Below are 13,253 nucleotides of genomic sequence, written 5' to 3' on the forward strand. Positions count from 1 at the left end.
GTCTGACGCCCACTGTATTGAATTTATCAGCCGCTGCTGAATGATGTAGGTAACAATGTCACTAATGCATTCTTTAGATAAGCTGGAAATGTCAGAAAATGGAATGTAAATATTTAGATACGGGAATAAGCCGGCTGGGAAAGCTGGAAGACAAAGAAATAGCATTGGGTGAGTTCAACAGGTAGATGGTGCATGGGAACAAAAAAGCTTGCCATCCTTTTTTCTCTGACCATTATGCTTGTATGTGTGTCTGTGGCTCTGCGGCTTGCTTTATGCTCTTTCAGGTTGTGCCTGTCTCAGGGCCTTAAAATGGCTCTCACTTTGAGGGGGGAGACCCGAAACCAGAGCCGTGTGGAGATTTTCCGTCATCTGTTTTTCCATAGTGTGCGTCTCATGTGGTTAGATGTGTTTCTGTTTGCCTATGGTTAGGAGGGGAAGAAAAAGTAGAGGCAGAACGTAGCCAGCAGTGCCGATTTTCAAGTATTAACCAATGAAAGCATTTTGTACGATGCATTTGTAAGCACATGTAAACAGAACTGTACACGTCTGCCTGCACTTTTAATGTCTGCGGGTTGTGTGCTCCTCACTCCTCTCCTTATGTGTGGGTGTGGGTGTGTGTTTGCGACTCCTCCAGGCTTAAACTGCTGGCCACAATAGCATATGTGGGGACTGTGTCGAAGGCCGGGCTTGAGTGCCCTGATCGCTGTACACATGGTTGTGCTTTCACTGTGGACTGGCCTGTGTGAGGCCTGCGGCTTTCATTTTTTGGGTTTCCTCTTTCTTTTTAGTGGCCTTGCTCTTGAATATCACTCCCTCCTCCTCTTCCTCCTCCTCCTCCTCCTCCTCACATCCCCCTCCCCACTATGAAACCAATCATGCTACTGTTCATGCATGACTTTACTCGATGTATAAGCTTGCCCTTTTGTCTCTTTTCTTTTCTTTTTTTCTCGTTTCTGTCCGTCCTCCTTTTTCATGTACACATTCAAAGCCAGCAGCGTTGTGGAATTTACATCCCAGCTAATTTTAGAGATGGGTTTCTAACCAAAAAACACATCCTCCAATTTGGGGCTATATTGGCCTTCTTCCTTTAGCTTTTCTCTCTCCATTTCTCACTCTCTCACATTTCTTTCTATCTCCCTGCCTATGTTCCTCACTGTTTTTGCCCGGGTCCCTCCCTCAACCTCTCCTGTTTCTTAGTCCCATTCTCTCTGTAACGATGGTTCTCTACCTGTGGTCAAACAATCAATGAATCACAGAAATCTCTCTTGCAAAAGAATGGTCTGTTTTACTTATACAGGCAGACATTAAACCAGGCAAAAACACAGAACGCAGAAAGCTTTTAATTTGTCATGCTAAAAAGTGACAAAACTATCCTGAGAGAATTATTATGCCTTTTCCTGATGTTATATTGACAGTTTTACTAATCACACACCAATATTCACTAACCTAATTTATCTGATAAATACAGACATTTCTGTTAGTGTAAAATTGTTTCTCAAAGTTGGTGGAATGAATGTGATCGCACTTGCTCATATGTGCAGATATTTAGCCTTCACTCATAAAGGCAATGATGTGAGAGGTTGTTAAATGTGGTAGATCCACTTTTCTTGTGCAGCTGGTGTAATCCAGTTGATAGAAATACATTTATAACATGGGTTAATTCCATAGTTATGCAGATTGTCACTGGCCTAAATTGGTAAGAATTATTGATAATCTACAGCACTGTGTGAAATCACCACCCTTCATTTCTATAATATCCAGTCAAAACAGCTGATAAGTTCTATACTTTTCAGCAGTACGACAAAAGGCAGACACACCTCAACAACAAAATATAATTTTTTCAGTCCACTCTTTATTACAACTTTCACTGTTTTCTGCAAGGATTTTTCGAAACTTCTGAAGTTCAGTCTCAGAAGTTGGTTGCACTTTCTGCTGCTCCTGATCCAAATAATCCCAAACATATTCAGTGATGTTGAGGCCTGGGCTCTGGGGTGGTCAGTCCATAGTTCTGAGAACACCTTTGACTTCTTTGTTTATCTTCTTGTCTATTTCCTTTTATCAGAAACGGCTTCTTGACAGCTACACATCCATTGAAACCCATAGTGTTTAACTGTCTTTTCACAGGGCAAGGATGGACAGAAACAGATCTGAAGGAAGAGTGGAGTTTGATATTTTTTCCTTTCTCTCAAAGAAGTTGAGAGTTCTGTTTATCTGATGAGATTCATGTGGTCTACCAGCTCTTGCACAGGTATTAAGAGTCCCATTTTGTCTGTATCTTTGAAAACTTTTTTGAACTTTTTTTTTAAGAAATCCCTGTGTTTTCCCTTGTTTTCATTTGATGTTCTCCTTCCTTATGTAAGTGAATTGTCTTATCTGTTTAATCTGTTTAGAAATATATCCTAAAAATTGAAGATCCTGCTCTAGAAATGAAGATCTTGCACTCTAAATGAAATAAATGTAGGGTGGTCTCGGACTTTTTCTCAGTATTCTGTAAATATGGAATTTTTTTGTCCATGTCCAACATTAGCTAACTGACCTGAGTTTTATTGTACATGTAACTTTATAGTGCCCCCTTCCATGCTTCTGAAACCAAAGCTATGCCACTGTGGTTACTAAGTGATCATAACAAACATAATATTCTACTACACAATAGCTGGGTAGTCTTAAGTGTGTGTGTTGCTAGGATAAGCAATCTGTTCCTGTGAAGACTCTACCCTTTTGCTATTTATTACTCTGCCATTTCCAAGTTAGTGTATCCTAACAGCCGTTGCCCTGTGGTGAAAGTGCCCTTGATAAGTTTATCTATTAACACGCATATCTTATCTGCTCATTTTACAACATGTAAGCTGGATCTGATTAACTATATGTTCTACAGTGTGACTCGTGTGTTGATATACTGGGAGCATGGCCCCTTTCAAACTTGACAAAGAAAGCACACTTCTTGATTCACCTTCTGATTCACGTTTCTACTTATGGGCCTGTTGCACAAAATCATAAGGAAAAATGCCTAAAAAGCTTACCAGACATTTTAGCCAAATCCATTACTTGTTTAAAAAAATAAACAGAACTTTTTTCCATATTTTTTTTCCCTCTTTTTTTAGTTTGCTCTGGTTTTGGTTTTCTTGTCCCTGAGAGGCCATGACAGTCTTTTCAAACTTTATCACTTCTCTGTCTAACAGCGTTCTGCAGCGTTTCCTTTTCCCTCCCTCTCTTCCTGCTGTCGACATGTGTTCTTGAGGCCATTAATCGTTGCTGCCTTTGCAACGTGAACCCCAGCAGATAATTACAGTAATTAAACCAATTAGGCAGCATATGGAATGAGGCTTTGAGTGCCCTCGAGGCTACTGAGGTCTGCTATTCATCCCCTGTATGGCTGCAGCTGAGGTGGTCCCATCTCTGGTACTGCTTTTAAGAAACGGCCAGGGAAATTGTTCCAGCCCAATTTTAGATTAATGCAATTTCCTTTTAGCTGAGCCTCGAAGAACTTTGTGTGCTGCAGGCACCAAATGCCCGCTCATGCTGTGTGGACAGCGATAACATGAGGTGCTCGTGTCATCAGATGGTGCTGGCCAGGGGGCTCACCCTGCTCAAAGAAATGGCAGACAGGAAGAAGAGACATGGATAAGGTAGAAAAGGTGTAGAGCACATGCACAGGAGGACGTGAAGTGCTGTTCAGACATTTCACTACTACACATTATTCCATAGACCATCTTCAGTCATTCTGTTGTATGATAACTACAATCTTTTATTTCTTGGAAACACATTGTTTAGATGGTCTATTGTAGGTACTTGGGATCTGTTTTTGAGTAGATACTCACCTTGTTGTTTTGCCTTCAATTAAACATCTTTTCAGTTCAACTTTACTGAAACCCTAAACCTGACACTCTAACCCTAACCTTCACCTCAACCCATAAACTAAGCTTATCCCTAACCCAGTCCCTGATCCTAACCCTCAACCTAACACTGTTGATAATCAACAGATACTTCATAAACAGCTTGTGCATTATAGATAAGCTATAGGGATCCATTTCCCCTCTAATAGGCTTGTATGTCCTATTAAAACAATGATAAATGTATTAAAATGTGTTTTTTTTCCTCTAAATTTCCTCTCCTTAAATTAGCAATATATTTCTCTGGATTTCTCTAAGATTTTGAGCTTTGCTTACAAACAGCACTGGATGATACTGATCACAATATTAAATATCATATTATTTTATATATATATATATATATATCCGATATATCCGAATATGCAGTATTGGCTGACATCTAGTTTGCATTAAGCCATTTCCACAGCAACCACTAAATATATTTCTGCCTGTTTTGGAGGTTGTTTAGTTGAGCTATGCAATTTCTTCCTTCAATAACAGTGATGGCATATATTTCAATGCAAATATGTATGATTTATGATTTTTCACTAGTGATAATCTATGCTAAAAAATGGCTTATAAAGCTGAAACAGCTTGTTTTGACTGTAACTGTTTGCTCTTGCAACTGTGGAGATTTGGAGACCTCTCTGGTGGGAGTGTGTAATGGCATATAACAGAAGAACATTTAGTAACGTCAATTCAGTTTTACACCTCTTCCTAAGTGGATGAATCTGATGCTCTGGTGAATTATTGTCATTATATTGTCATTATATCTTCATCACTATAATTATGATTTTGCATGTGAGACCTAAACATCAAAGTAAACCACGGGGTCAGCAATGTGCAGCTCTTAAACTGACCCATTGAGGCTGCACAGCAGAATCAGATATTTAGGTAAAATAACCCTCCTTTGCAGTAAAATAAAGCTCTGTTGATCGTTCTAACATAGTTTTAAAAATTGAATGGGTTTAAACGCTGGAGATCATCTGCAAGGAGGAACGGTCAAACATTAAAAGGTCACAAAACTGAAGTCAGTTTTCTGTTCAAATTCTCCCGTTCCACCTTAAATGGTGCAGCAGTTACAGGCACCATTTAAGTTGGAATGGGAGAATTCAACCAAGAACCTGGTTAATTAACCTTGTTAACCCGGAACATGACTTGCAAAGCAAGACTATAAAAAGCAACTACAGCTGACCTAACGCTTAAAGCAGAGCAAAGTAAGTCTGTGTTTTCATTTATATTAAATTTGTTAGCCTACAATAGCACATTAGCACATACTGAGACATCCTTACAGACAAGATGGTAAAATGGGCATAAAATGCAGTGGTTTGATTTTTGCTGAAAGGACAAAATGGCTCTTCTTAACATTCGTGTTGCTGATCCCTGAACTAGACCTTGTATTCGAGACTGTGTGTGTGACTTTAATACTTTGAGACAGGGCCCGAAAAGCACACATGAAGTCCAGCCCAGCACCTCTGAGAGTACATCAAACTTTACAGGGCGACTTGCAGAAGCACACACACCATCATATTTTTGTGTGTTCTTTCTCCTGCCTCAGTAATGCTACACACATCAATTCCAAAAAGGAAATCAAATTCCAGGAATTGTACTGGGTTTTTTTGTGTGTATTTTGAATTCTTTGCTCTTCAGATTGGTCTTTCATCACAATCTGAAGCAAACAGCAAATCGTTGAGTAAATATTGTTGTGTTCCACCAATAAGAGTAGACTAGTTTAGACAGTATATATTGCTCAGTAGTATTTACATATGACACTGTCAGGGAAAAATAGATGTGTAGACTTTGCAACTTACATAGCAAATCCAACATCCGAGCCACATTTGGCTCTGGGGATGTGTGCAAATGAGGTTTGTTGAGTTTGTGTTTTTCTTTTCTCTAACAGAATCTAGATTCTAAGAATATCTTGTGTACAGCCGGCCTCTCCCACAGCAGGAGTTGAAAGAGCTCCACTGAATACTATCTCTCTGTCTTTCAGTGTTGGACAGGCGTCTGCTTGCACTGGCCAAATGTTCTAACTGGAAGTATTTCCGTGGTATAGATATGATGAGGAATAACACATATCTTCACCTCTTAGTCAGTGTTTCCTCCAGTGTGCTGAAAGAATGTTCAGTGTTGCCTTTACAGAAACAAGGTGAGATCTCTCTGGCCTGCTCAGTGAGAGGAGGTTGGGCGGAGGAGATGTGAGCATAGCCAGGAAATAATGCTGGGAACCTGCTGAAGCGTTTTTGAGAAGTGTCATCGAGAAGTCAACAGATCTTTTTTGCTTTGGTTTTAGTTGCAGTGTTGTTTTTTTATTAAGTAAAAAAAAAAACACAGCTTATTGTTTCTGTTCTCGAGTACATCAGTTCACACATGATTATGTCTAATTCAACTGAATTTAGTGTGAACTCCAAAAATATGAGAAGATTTTATTGCAGCATGCTGGGGTAAGAACGAGAGCAGAAAGATCCTTTAGCATAATAGTATTTTGTTCAGAAAGAAACCAGACTGAATTGACTGCAACCTCAGGTGTTATTTGAGTATTATTGACTTTAACCTTGTAATACTTTTACAGGCTTCACTGGGAAGCAATGCAGTGAACATTTTAACGGGCCCATATCCAATATTTTTCTTCTATTTTCTTTTTTCCCCTGAGGTCCACTTATGACATTTGTGTGGATTTATGTACCAAAACATAAGCCATAATTCACTTTTGCATGACCGTTTTCCAACCTCCCGTCATGCATTCGAGGTAAACTAAAGCAATAAGCCACAAGAGGCCGCGCGTTACAGTGATTTTGTCGTAAGGGTTTTGAAAGACAACCTAAAATATGATAAAATAGTGATACCTATGACCAATACCACGACGCAATTTCTGATGCGCATGCGCGCTGGTGGTGAGGGTTGACAAGTAGCAGTAAAACAGCTCATGGCAAACTCCTTAATGGCAGTACTTCTTGGAAAGGCAGAGGTAGTGGGTGAAACACCATTTGGAATTTTTCCTAAGCTGCTGGTTTCACCGATGTCATGAATACACCATATAACACAACATACAAACAGATCAAAACACACTACTTTAGTAACTTACCACAATGGCTGAGCCATGCTTCTTTCAGTAATTACTCATCTCCTGCTGTGTAGTCACTTACAGTCTGAGTTAATGTTATTCCAGGTCGTTACCGAACAAATGAACATTACAGAGACATATAAAACACCAACCTCTTGAGGTAATTCTTCAGTTAATTTTGCACATTAAAATATTGTGCATTTACTTTAATTGTTAAATACAGTTCTGATACTATATATATGTGTGTGTGTGTGTGTGTGTGTGTGTGTGTGTGTGTGTGTGTGTGTGTGTGTGTGTGTGTGTGTATCTTTCTTTGTTTGCTTTTGTTTTTTCACCCCAACAACTAAAAGCAATTCAACGGTTTAGACTCTTTAGGTTCATTGATACAGAATCTTGTGAGGCAATCATAAGCACATATCAAGCATTTTACAAGAGCTTCAAATGCAGCTCATCCAATCAGTCTTTCAGAAACATTTGTTGTTATTACTGAGCTTTTAAAGATGATCTACATAAATGATTTCTTTGCTGCCTGTACTGTGCCACATTCAAAAAAGCAGTCCAAGCTGAAACACTTTTAAAACTTTCAACATGGGCAGAGCTAAACTAAGTATGGTAGATTGAATATCAAGTGATACTTTTTTTTTTGATCCCACAACCGGGGAAATTCCACCTCCGCATTTAACCCATCCGTAAAGTGAAACACCACATATACACTAGTGAACACACACACTAGGGGGCAGTGAGCACACACTTGCCGGAGCGGTGGGCAGCCCTATCCACGGCGCCCGGGCAGCAGTTGGGGGTTAGATGTCTTGCTCAAGGACACCCCAGTCATGGACTGTCGGCCCTGGGGATCGAACTGGAAACCTTCTGGTCACAGGGCCAGATCCCTAACCTCCAGCCCACGACTGCCCCAATATAGGTAGATAGATAGAAGATTAATCCAAAACATCCATTTTTACAGTTTAATTATCACAGATGGATTGTATTGAACTATACATTTCTGAACAATTTTGACATACTTAATTAAACTCTAGTATTAAAAAAGAGGACAGTTTCCATTATATGGAGCTTTAATGGGTGAAGTGACAATGAAACAGCAATGAACGGATAATATGCGGTGAATAAATGACACTGAACTGCCTTTGTGGAAGTGCAGTAGCAGGCACTTCAGACACAAAGCTGCAGGTTGAGAAATCCCCATTCTCAGCCGTGGTGATGGTGGATTATCAGACATGTGGAAACATGTTCATGGAAAGTAAAACAGAGCTTGCCTCAGTGCCTCCAGCTGACATAAAAGTGATTTCTTAGTCATCTAGCAAACTCCTGTGTCCATGTCCTTTTCTCTTGGGACCTCAAGCCACAATACGCTTCTCTGTTCGGTTTAAATCATAGAAAAAGATTGTTCAAGTGAGTCGACTAAACATAGAAAAATGCAAGAAAACCACAATTATTCATTCATCACCTGTTTCTCGTTTTAAGAATTTATGACAGCCATTTCCTTTTCCCACCACTTGCAATTTGTCCTAGGTTAACTAATACCATCAGGCCCTTTGAAGTCTGATTTATTTTTTCTTGTATCCTTTCGAAAATATACTTTGGTCCATCGCTTCCAATCTTCTGAGGCAGGGGTGCAGGCCTGAGCCTTTTCTATGGCCAGCTTAATGATAAAGAGTTATTTTGACAAGGAGCCGTTCTTTACAAAACGCTCTCTGTACAGATTCCATCTAATTCCATGAGGGAGTTAACCTTGTGTCTTTCACACGGCTGCTGACTGCCGCGCTGTGTTTATAACTGCCTCTCCAGGGTAATAACCACTGACACACTCTTTAAAATGGATTATTGCTTCAGTTGTGTTATTTATGGTGACAGAAATATGTAAACCAAGTGGAGACAGAGAGGAGAGGAACACTCCAAGCCAGAGACCTCCAAAGTGACTATGGAACAGAGTCCAGAAATAAAAGGCATACTGGTTTTGAATGCATTTGCCTCCACTGGAAATTTAGCTGTGGAATCGTTGATTAGGTAGAGTGGGTTAGAGAAGGGAGCGGAAACACAGGTGACAAGTTAATGGCATCGTGTTGGGGGAAATAGCTTGTTTATGCAGTTATGGTTACTACAAAACAGATAGTTCTGGCTATACAATCTGATTGGCTGAATCTCATTTGAAGTCAACGTAAAATGCTCAGGATATACACACACAGACTGCACACACTGACTGGACCCTGTATTACTGCACCAAGTTCAGGGGTTCAGGATTCAGGACTATGAAAAGGCAGAACTCAGAACACTTTTAAAATACATACTTCATTAATATTTCGCTGCTGTCAGAAGAAAACCTTGTATCTCCATTTTTGTTTTTCAGTTTTTGTCATAATTTGAAAATGCATGTGTAATGGGGAGCGAGGAGGCGGACACACATGCTGAGATAAGCGGGTTTTATTATGGGCAAATCCAGGGTCATAGTGTAAACGGTCCAGGTTCAAATGCCAATACGGAGAGCAGGAGAGACAAACAGACATGAACACAGGCACAAACAACCAACAAAGACCAGCAAACACAGGGCTTAAATACACAGGGAAAACGGGGGACAGGTGGAAAACAGGTGGAGACAATCAGGGGCGGAGTCATGAAACAAGGGGGCTAAACCAAAACAAACTCACATGGGCTAAACCAAAACACGAACACATGGACAGGACTGGGAGGGGCCAATCGTGACAGCATGTTTCCCCTTACATTATATTTAAATTTTATTTTGAATGGACCAAAAGAAACAGCCCAAAATGACTTGGAAAAATGTTTGGTTTCACTGTCTTAAATTAAAAGTAAAGTAGGTTTTTTCCTTCTCCTTAAAGTTACCATTTTGGAGATACAAGGTTTTCTTCCAACAACAGTAATTTGAAAGAAACGTCATCAATACACAGCAAACATGTCTGTCAACAAAACGGCTTCTTTACAAACACAGAGTTTGTTTACATGCGCTTAATACTGCGATAACCAGAAAATCATATTTTGTCAGTAATCCAATCAACACGTTTATATGCACTTGAGTATTCAGACAATGGGTCTACATGGTTCAGGCAGTAACCAGATTTCTACTTTGAAAACTACCAGCCAAAACTCACAGAAGACGATGTGCACATAATGTAAAACATCATGTAAAATTCAAACTTCATGCCACAGCATTTTTTAAACATCAAGCCACTTTACCCAAAAATATGAACATATATCATCTAGAAGATGACGAATATTTAAGTCTGTATTGCATCAAGCATGTAGTTGGTTTCAGCATCACTCCAAAAATATTTTGCCACCATCTTGCAGCAACAAAGCTTGCTTGCTTATTTCCGGTACCACGGTCTGTTTTTGCACAGGCTGAGAAATCGGAAAGAAATCTGAGTAAGAGCATATATGAGCTGAAAATTTGACTACTGAGCTAAAAACCAGCTCTCTTTATCGGATTTCTTAAGCATATTTCTAGAGTATATTCACAATTTTACAATCAGGAAGAAACAGGACTATGCTGTTTACATGACCATTTGAATAATCAGACAAGTGCAGAAACCTGATTATGATCAAATTATTGACCGCACTGAAACACACTCACTGATGGGACTGTCGTGATCATGAAATGTTAGTTGTTGATTAATTATCATATGAATAATTGCAATTCATTTAACTGTCTTTCTTGGATCATCGTATGAAACTATTAAGGGAGCAAACCTAAAGCAGTCAAGTGAATATATTAGCCACTTTGCTTCTTAGCTATGTTTATTCAAATGTCCACAGTTACGCAGAATCATATCGCTGTTGTCGGAAGAAACTCCATATCTCCATTTTTGTTGTATCTCAATTTTTAATATATTTTGAAAATGCCAGTTGTCCTTTACACTGTGTTTAAGCTTCATGATGAAGGGACCATTAGAAATGGCTTAAAATGATTTGAAAAAAATTCAGGACCCATTGACTTACATTAAAAGTACAGTAAGTTTTTTCCTTCTCCTGTAAAGTTACCATTTTGCAGATATAAGGTTTTGTTCTGACAGCAGCAATATGTAGAGGAAAACTAAAACACCTAATTTGTTATTAGGTGCTAATGTAATAATTGTGGCTAGAACAATGTGAGTTGCATAAAATAAGCCTACAACAGCAGAGGTTTTCCACTGTGTCGTATCAAGATGTATTCTAAATGTATTCAGAATCTTTTCTGAATATGTTCATTTTTAATGTAATGAAATACATACTGTGTACATTTAGGAGAGTGTATCAATGTTCAGCCACCGCTAATTGTTCTGCTCAAATCTGGCCAAGAGATAAAATAACACTGTTAATTAAAATCACATTGTTGACCATTGCGTTGCTTGGCAAGCACAACCTACTGTTAATTAATGACTTTGCTGGGAAGTGAAATTGTTCATTTCAATTACTGCCAACAAGAAGTCACATAATTTAATATCTTTTTATTTTATCATATTGCAATTTTATTTCTGCTCTGTATTACCTAACAACACCCCTGAACCGTGGTAAAATCAAGCAGAGCCTTAAACTTTGCTGTCATTATTCAGAATAACCAATGACTAATCAAAATTAAGCAGTGTCTGTGTTTGAGCCTTAGAGCCCAATGATGTTTAGTAGTTGTTAGAGTATAATTGCCTACAATAATAATGACTGGTGTGATGTATGCATCAGTGTTTTATCTGGATGTGCTCCATGTAGACAACAACTAGAATAGCCCCAGTGATTCACGTCTTCAGCTACTCATAAAGCTTTCAATACCTGAGCGAGGTGAATCACTGGGACAATTCTAGTAGTTATCCCAGAGCTGTATCTGGATGTGATCCATATGGATAACTGCTACAATAGACCCAGTGATTCACCTCTTCAACTAATGATAAAGCTTTCAATACCTCAACAAGGTGTGTTGCAGCAGGAAAATACTAAAGTTTGAAACGCAGCGGTGTAGCAGCCAACATGTCCAGACTAACGTCTAACGGCTAACAGTCATACTTCAGGCAACACATTTAATGTAGACTGGATTCAGTATCTCCTATTACGGAAAGTCAGCTACAGGAAACGTGGGATCTGCTTTATCTCCAAATGAGCATAATTCATTTTGGTGGATTTACGTGGAAAGCTTTGAAGGGGACTCATTTGTAAGAGGAATTTTAATGGTCCCTCATCACTTTGGGAAAAAAACTAAGCCTCAGTTGTCCAAGCAACTCCCCAAAGAGCAGCAACAGAGGACAGAAAGATAGAGAAGTAGATCTAAGGCATGTACCTCCTGTTAATCATTCTGAAGGCATTTTACTGATTATTTCTAATAATATATTTTCCTACACAGGATATGATTAATCGCCATGTTCAGCTGTAAGTATATGGTAAAAAGGAAGATAATGAGTGATCATAGGGGTCATTTAAAGGTGGTTTTCATTACACAGCCCACCATGAGCGACACGGGTCTTCAATTAACATGATGAATCACGTCAGCCTGGATTATGTGCAAGTGTTCATGCAAACGGTCAATTACAAAAGCGTAGCTCTATATTTACTTTTCTCTGTTCTCTAATTACTGCTCATCACCCACACTGTCCCATCAGGTTACACATCAAGTGAGATCAAGTTTTCACATTTCCAACCACATGTTAAGCCCTCCATGCAATCACGCAAACACTGTTTCTCTTTGAAAGTTACCTGCATCCTGTAAGATGCCGTGCAGTATAATAGGGCTGTGCTGGTTACCTTTCATGATAACAGATGTTAAATGCATGTCATGCCTGCTTGTGATTTCACGCATGGCCCAGGGGGGGTTTTATTCATGGTGATATGGCCTCCAAGCTCATACATTCCTGTGGTGTCACTCTATCTGCTGAGGTGGATCACTTTTAATTTCTGTTTTGGTTCCATCTCCTATCTTTCCCCTTTTTTCCCAGGAGCATTACTTTAATTCACTTTGGCCACAGTCACCCTTCCAAGTGGAAAATGAAGCGTGCCATCTTCACAGATTTGGAAAGGTGAAGTAGAAAGGTAAAACGCATGGGTTCCTGATGCTAGAGATATCTTTTCTTGAAAGTTATTGTGCAATATTTCTGTTAAAACAATAACAAAATAAACTGGGATGGTTTGAATGTGTGATAGAATGTGTGTAGAGAAAGAGAGTGGAAAGGGTCTATTAGTAAACACAATGGAATTTTAGTGCCCACAAAATACATAGGGATAAGGGGGAGGGGTGAGAGAGATAGAGATAGAGAGAGAGAGAGAGAGAGAGAGAGAGAGAGAGAGAGACAAACCAAAATTAGGGCATTAAGACGCCTCTTAAAACG

Source organism: Pygocentrus nattereri, chromosome 9 (assembly GCF_015220715.1).
Source record: "Pygocentrus nattereri isolate fPygNat1 chromosome 9, fPygNat1.pri, whole genome shotgun sequence".
Classification (NCBI taxonomy): domain Eukaryota; kingdom Metazoa; phylum Chordata; class Actinopteri; order Characiformes; family Serrasalmidae; genus Pygocentrus; species Pygocentrus nattereri.